The sequence below is a fragment of the Pundamilia nyererei genome, unplaced genomic scaffold, assembly GCF_000239375.1.
Source record: "Pundamilia nyererei isolate P.nyererei 1_Seehausen unplaced genomic scaffold, PunNye1.0 scaffold00328, whole genome shotgun sequence".
Classification (NCBI taxonomy): domain Eukaryota; kingdom Metazoa; phylum Chordata; class Actinopteri; order Cichliformes; family Cichlidae; genus Pundamilia; species Pundamilia nyererei.
Genome location: NW_005187729.1, coordinates 464637 through 472709, shown reverse-complemented (window position 1 = coordinate 472709; position 8073 = coordinate 464637). Strand labels below are relative to the sequence as shown.

Here is an 8073-nt window from a genome sequence, read left to right as displayed (position 1 = left end):
TGTGTGTGTGTGTGTGTGTGTGTGTGTGTGTGTGTGTGTGTGTGTGTGTGTGTGTGTGTGTGTGTGTGAGATGCACCTGCAGCACCAACAAAAGAAGACACAGAAGTAGGGGAGTAAATGAAAACCATATTTTTCTAATAATTCCTGGGACTCCTGTTTTTCAACTCGGTCACTCACACCAAACAAAAGAGCATTTTGTGTCAAGTGTATTAAAAATGCAGCCTAAAAAACATTACAGATCTATGTAGTATATTAATCACTTATATAATTTTTTACATAAAGATAACATTAAAAACTCACCTCTCATCATGATTGATGTCTCAATCAGAGACATTATTCTATTTTTTCCAACACATTCCAGACATTCTTGTTTGATGAATTTCCAACAGTTTAGGTTCAAACATATTTTCCGTTTTTCTCATCAGCTGCAGTTTGAGAAAAGAAATCTATAATTGTGAAGAAAACTTAGCAGTGTCTGATTTAATGTGCCTTATTTCCTGCTGAGGCTCCACTTCTCACTGTGTGTTTCTATGAAGTCTTGTACATTTAACATATTTTGTACTCTAAAAATCCAAACACAGTTTGCAAATATGTTCATGTTTCCTCCTCCAGATGCTTCCTCTCAAAAGCTTCCCTCTCTGTCAGTGAGTCCCTCTGCTGAGATAGTGGAGGGGGCCTCTCACCCTGTGATTGTTAGGATATTTTTAAAAAGGGGATTAAAAAATAAGAAAAATGTAATAACAGAAAGTCATTTTTAGCTGTTTAGACCATCTTTGCCTGCTTATGCCAACAAACAATGTTGGGGTGTAACGGAATACATGTACCAGCATAACAGGGGGGTATTTAAAATACAAAATATGAGTAACTGTATTCCGTTATGTGTTACCGTTTAAAAAGGTGGTATTAAGAATACAGTTACTTTGTAAATGACACGGCTGTCTTTTCCTGTGTCAGGCTGTCCCCTCTCTATTTTTGGTAATTCCATGCCGATGGAAACCCAAACAAAACACGCATTAAGAGGGTCTAATGCCGGGGTCTCAATCTCGGGGCCCATGTCACCTTTACTTGCGACCCACATAATTTATGTGTTTTTGCCACACACTCGCACTCTCCTCCTTAAAGCTGTCTCACTCACTGAGGGGTAGTGATCCTGATCCTGAAATATCGATACTTCCAATACCAACGTTTCATGTTGCATGATCAATTCCCATATGAAAATATCAATATCTAATGTGATTACATTTGATTTTATCATAAAAATGACATACAGAGAAAATTAAACTCAGCAATTAACAGGATAGTCAGCAATACCCTGTTAATAGGTTATTGCTGACTCTCATTCATGTGCGTGCTACGGCTCCGCATGAGCGTGAGCCAATGAGAGTCCCGAGGCACTTTAGACCACAAAACATGCAATCTTGACTTTGTTCACAGATCATAACTGCATTTACGTTCAACATAGAAATTGTGCTTTGTGCGATGTATGTGTGAAAACAGTTAAATAGGGATGGGTACCGGTTCTGACATAAATGGTAGTAACCAGACCAAAAAGCAGCGCACATTTCGGTGCTTTATATCGGTGCTTTTTTTCCTGAAATGTCATACACTTTGGATTCTAGCCAATCATTTTATAGTTAACATTGTTATCTTTTTACAAAAAAACAGCTAAACATGAGAGGTTTTTGGACAAAGTTTGTGTTCTCCATTCTTTAAGCACCGGTTCAGCACCGTTTCAAAAGTACCGGTTTGGTACTGGTATCGGATAAAACCTAAATGATACCCATCCCTACAGTTAAATACTGTGGCAACACGACAAACCTCGTTAAAAAAACAATGGGGAGCCGCTCTCACTCAATGGGAGTTGGCTCTTCTGATTCACTACACTGTTATGATTTAATCTTTGTTTTCTGAGTTACCTTTGTTGCAGCTGCTCCAGTCCCTTGATTGAAGAGGCAAGAGATGGAAAAGGGGCAGAGCGAGCTTATAACATAAAGCAAAATTAAACCAAAACATAAGAAACTCAAAATGCTGGGTCAACACCGACCCAGAACCGTAACAATTCTTTTCTTGTCCTTGCCTAAGTGTGCTTGCTTTTTTTTTTTGGTGGTTTTAATTTCAAGTTACTCATTGCTTTCAAAGTAACTAGTTACCAGGGAAAGTAACTTTGGTTTTACTCAGAATTCTTCTATAATTGTGTTGCTTCCCTAACTGGATACCAGCAAGGATGCCAGTCTTCTAGCTTGCTTACATGTTAGCACTATCCTGCCACAAGTGCACTGTGCCACCTAATGGCCTGAACCTAGAATGGCAGTGTAGTAGTGTGAGTGCAAGTTAATGATGAAATGAATGAAACTAAATTTGAAATTAACAATGTTTGTTTTATGTGTCACTTTTTATTTGTCTGTTTTAATCGATTTCTATTGTTTCAAACCGCTATAAATGCAAACACATCATTTTGGGGTTGATGCAGCAGTGTTATAAATCTAATCATTGTACATAGTATCACTAGGAAGAAGCAGTGGATCACAAAACACCACATACAGTGTGTTGAAACTTTTGAAAAGTATATTTATTTTTGCCATTGAAATGGGTAGAAAGTTTACTTTTAGCAGTGCCAACATTAAACTGTGCCTCAGACCATTTAGGAGCTGTAGGTATCAAAATAGTGCAAAAATGGTTCAACGTGAACACAGTGAGGTTTGTCCATTCTGTGTAAGCTGAACTGCACCAACTGCAGACCTCGTGTTCAGTAATGATGGGCAAACAAATTATGGCAATAAATGTAGTTTACTGATTTGAGATAACCTGCACATGATACTTGTCTTGCTGATGCTGAATGCTTTATTACTCTCAAGATAGAATTGTTTACCAGTGTGAAGTTTGATTTCACTTCCAGATCTTGTTTTCCAGGTTATGATGGTGTGTATGCAGGCTCCTAGCAGAGCCAGGTTTTGAGGAAACTTAGTATGCAAAACACACTAACATTTTTTATTGCAGTGTTATAGGTCCGGGGTGGTGCTGCTCCAGAGGAGGAGATGCCTTAATGTTGCCTGGGACATGCTCTGGCTAACCTTTTTCTTTAAGACAGGAATCTAGGGTTGATGAGTTGACTCATGGGAGTGTCCATGCATCAAGAGGAGGGGTCCAGAATTACATGAAACTATGTTTTCTATGTTTTCTAAATTATGATTTTTGCAGTGATTTGTGTGATTAGCAGTTATTTTATGGGTATTAAACCTATGCAAAGTGTTGTATCCATGTTCAGATGAGGCTTTGATGGCCTATAAGTGAAGTTCACTGAACTAAAGAATGTGGTTTGATGATTGTTGACATGCTTTCCAAATAGAAGTTTTCCTCCTAGCAAGGAAATACAGGTGCAGCAGTCAGAGTATTGCTGAAAGGAATCTCCTGAGAAATCTTCAAGCCCCAGTGAGAAGCAAGAACCATTCCAGCCATAGCTGACAGCCCAGGCAGTGGTTGAGGTCAAAGGTTGAGCTGGTTGGGGCCCATCATGAGATCAGATTCCGGAGCAACAGCAAGGACCACGAAGCTGCGTTGGAATGAGAGCTGTGCCAGGGGGCTTTCCAGAGGCCAACAGAGGAGATTGTGGACAACAGATGAGCACCTGAAGGATGAGGGGAGCGTGCCACACTCCATCGACAGCGCAGAGGGAGTTCGAGGATGGCATCATGATTCTGTGAAAAGCACAGGAACCAGAAGCTATGGTGGTGACGGCAGCAATTTCCTATGAACATTACTAATGCTGTGTCACTGTACTATGCATACGATGACACTCTGAAGACTGCTGGGATCATAACAGCAGTAAGATGACTGGATCCAGCACCCTTTCCACAGAGGATTTTTCCTGGAGAGGATGGACAACTGAGGAGTCATAAGTATACCCCACAAAATAAAGGCCTGAAGTGAGGTGATGGGGGTTGATAAAGGCCATAAAACAGGAGTGCTCATGAGGCCTGAGGCCTGGAGCTTTCAAGATAGCTGAGACCCATGTTGACAAACAACAAAACCACCTGGTATGTTTGAATGTCATTCTACATACATTTGGACTCTGGTCCTGTGGACAGTGATGGGAACAACTGGAAGGGACATCTACGAGGCACTGCAGAACTTAACTGCTCTGCAGAAATATGTGGCGGACCACACATCAGGAGGGGACGCGTCACAAGGCTGGATAGCCTGGTTGACATCTGGACCATGGTGGAATATGTTCTTAAAGTTTTGACTCCCATTCTTACATTGTTGGCATTGTTTTGCTTGGTTATAGGTTGCATCCTGCCATGTGTAAGATTGATGGTGAATAAAATGATTGCTAACACCTTTACCAACTACATATTGTTGCAGCAGAGTGACATGGATGCTAAGGCTAATGTGTGTGTATGAAATGAAGCCTGCACTGAAAATGTTGACAAGTGGTGTAGAGCTGAAGATATATACGCCGTATAGCCTTAAAAAATGACAAAAGATCAGGGGTGGGCAACTCCAGACCTCGAGGGCCGGTGTCCTGCAGGTTTTAGATGTGTCCTTGATAAAACACAGCTGATTCAAATGGCTAAATTACCTCCTCAACATGTCTTGAAGTTCTCCAGGGGTAATGAACTAATCATTTGATTCAGGTGTGTTGACGCACGGTGAGATCTAAAACCTGCAGGACACCGGCACTCGAGGCCTGGCGCTGCCTACCCCTGGTTTAGATGAACTGCTGGACTTACAGACCAGCAGGTTTAGGGAAGTCATTTATGGGGTCACACACTGATATTATGGGGTCACACACTGACCCCCCACACATACACACATACTTACACAATGCACAGGCAAGGTACTCTTTGTGTGTATGTATACGTCATATGTTAATGAACCTATGTATGTTCATGTGAGCTCAATAAAAGAACAATGTTTTGGGGAAGCGGACGAGAGCGACTGGGGTCAAGTGAAGGAACGTCGCTTGTCGTAGTTCTCTCCCTCATGCATGAGTAACACGAAGAACTTTGCCTACTTGTGTCTTGCTTTTGCTGTGTAATCAAATTGTCCTTAACGTTCCAGCGAATAAGTTTACGCTACAAACCTATCATTAATATTTCTAACTTGTATAATTTTGACAGGATATAGTTTTATGAAGAGCAAAATATTTAAAGTTAAAGTTTATTTTTTTAAGTTTATTTAATCTGGAATAATATTCCTGTCTGTTTTTATTCATATTTATGTTTAAAAAACATTGTTTTGCTGTGTTCAATAAATGTTTATCTTGTTTGGCCCCCGACCTAAAGCGTGCCTTGAGTTTTGGCCCCCTGTGCAATTGAGTTTGACACCCCTGTTTTAAACCCTTTGGAGAGAATGAAATGTAAGTCGTCCTTTCTTTATCCAGGATTCAAATGTTTTTAGGGAAAAAGTCTCATCATATGTGCACCATCTGAAAGTTTCAGCATAATTTGTATTTTATATAATTTGACAACTTTCTGCCATAATTTCAATGTAAAACTTTTCCAGTTCAATTTTATGTCTAATTTGTCTGCAGGAAATCCATCTGCAATAACTGCTTGAAGTGTAATATTGGTGCATAATTCAAATTCAGATTTTTTCCATTATCCTTGTAGTCTTTGTTGTCCTGCAAGGTAGTAGTTTCTTAAGCATGGTAGAGCCATCCCTCCTCTTTCTTATCCTTGCTGCAGAACACTGAAATGATTCTAGGTTTCATAACCTGCCAGATGAATTAGGAAATCTATTTGTCCCACTCTGTAAACTCATTATCACTTACTTCTACCGACAGTGTTCAAAAATATATAAAAGATAATATATAAAAGACGAGGAAGGATATTCATCTTCATTTTTAAATAGTATAAGGTTCTGTCTTTGAGAGTTTAAGTTTAAATAATCAGCAATTATATCAGATACAATGTCAGGCACATACCACAATGTGCCCGTGCACATTGTGCAAAAATATCATTTTGCACAATTATAAGTGAGGGTGGAAGATGATCGTAACAGATGGCAGAGAGAGGGGAATCTTTCCCTGACATTTGCATGCTTTTTTCAAACAAACATGATCGACATAAACTTGTGCAGCTATTCGCTGTGAATGGCAGGTGTGGCCATTCATTCCTTTGAGGCACTGCTTCGCTTTTTCTGTCATTTCCACATAAATTCTATGTTTACTTTAAAATTCCCTGTTATTGATGTGAGTTAATGTGAGTCTTAAAGTGTCTGACCTGAACCACAATGTTAGAAAGTTGTGTCCAAAAGAGCAAAGTAAAAATTGTTTTAAAAAATACTCAGTCAGTGAAAATAGCTGACAGTGATATGACCCGTACCACATACAGGAGAAGACCCACAACATTGTCAAACTCATTTCTTTTTAACAAAACAAGCCAGAGATGTTTCAGTGTGAGAATAAAACCTGAAGTCTTTCCAATTCTGTATTTATGTTTACAGCCTTACATGCAAATTCTTACATACAAAGCAAAATTTTTACATTTAATTTTAAATCTTTACCAAGGACATAATAAAAATGCAAAGGCATAATTTACAGTGGTTCCCAGCATTAAGCACCACTTAATGATCAAAATAACAAAGAAGGTAGAAAAACAAATGTCTTTTTGGTTCATCAGGCTGAGAGTGAGAATGACTTGAAGGGATTTCCCAGTTATGTACAAGAATTACAGATCATTCCATCATCATTTTTTTTCTAAAATGTATCTTGAATAAAAACACTTTTGATAACAAAACAAATACATGCTAACTTGTTTTGACTAAATATGATGATGTGGGAACTTTCAGGCTAAATATCTTTAGCCTGAGTCTCAGGTGTGTCAAACATATCGCTCACTCTACCCACTGTCTGCCACACTGCACCGAAGTAAGGGACAGATAAAGCATTAAAGGATGAACTGCTGAAATGAATAACAGAAGATTGACATTAGTTTTTGATACCATTAAACAAAAGCATCTTGGTGTCTTTCATAGTGGGCACAAAAACATTTCTGTAAATTAATAGAAATTGTTGATCATTTTGATTATGGAGCAAAGCACAGAAAAAGAACTCCCAGTACTGTCTCTGTATTTTATTTTTTATATTTATTTAAAGTATAAGCTCAGTAGATTTCTTTGTAATGACATTAGATTGGCTGACTGTGGAAAAACACCACAGGCTGCTCAGCGCAGGTTTCATACATGAAGAAGAAGACATTTTAAATTGTGGCAGTCTTTGTTTTATTAAGCAAACATTTTAGTTTTAATGGTCTAACACACAAAAGGGCTGTTTGTGACACTTGAACTGAACACCTGCTGTAACCTGACTGGACTTGACACCAGCTGTTCCTGCTCCTCCTTGTCATCTGTCTGTGCTGCAGTCAGAGCCTTTGACGATTCATCGGGATTCAGTCAGGATGAGAGTATACCTAATGAAGAGAGATGAAATGCTCAGACTGAAACAGCTTCACTCATAAAACATGTGCATGTATTTCATAATAAGTCATTTGCTGAGTGGCATTTGCTCCAACTCCAATAATGCAAATAAACAAACCTCAGTCATCTCTACAGGTTCATTTGGTTCAGTTTTTAAGATGATGCGCGTCTTCCTCCTGGATATAATAAAAAAAAACAACAAAAAAAAACTTTAGCATAAATGTTATGAACTTTCAACTTTCAAGCTAAGGGTCTAATGGGAAAATAAAAGAGGGGTAAAGTGTTTGTATTGTTTTACCTCGTCAACAGACTCAAGACAAGCAGAGTAATCAGGATCAGGACCACCAGAGTCAGCCTGATGATATTCATGATTATTATTTTGGATTTCCCTAAAACAGAGACAAATACATGGCAGAGATTTCTCAGCAGTAAGATTAGATTGTTTGCCAGGTGATGCTATTAGTTATTTATTGTCATAATCCACTCATACAAACGTTTTTCCTTTAAAATGAATGAATAAATAACTATTTATCTTATCTCCAGCTGAACATATCTAAAACATTTTAGGAAACAACAAAATGGGCATGGAGTCACTTTAATTAAAGGTCAGAAAATAGAGCAAGTACAATCATATAAATATCTTGGGACCATAAT

The 8073-nt window shown here is 38.6% G+C and overlaps 1 long non-coding RNA gene across 1 annotated transcript; it reads right to left on the bottom strand.

Annotated features, from left to right (window-relative positions):
• Positions 1-6728: 6728 nt before the first annotated feature.
• Positions 6729-7802, bottom strand: LOC102212691 (uncharacterized). The gene is made up of 3 exons (XR_312261.1): positions 7718-7802; positions 7538-7595; positions 6729-7412 (listed from the first exon to the last, which is right to left on the bottom strand). It is a non-coding gene; the product is annotated as an uncharacterized LOC102212691 (long non-coding RNA).
• Between the last annotated feature and the right edge of the window lie 271 nt (positions 7803-8073).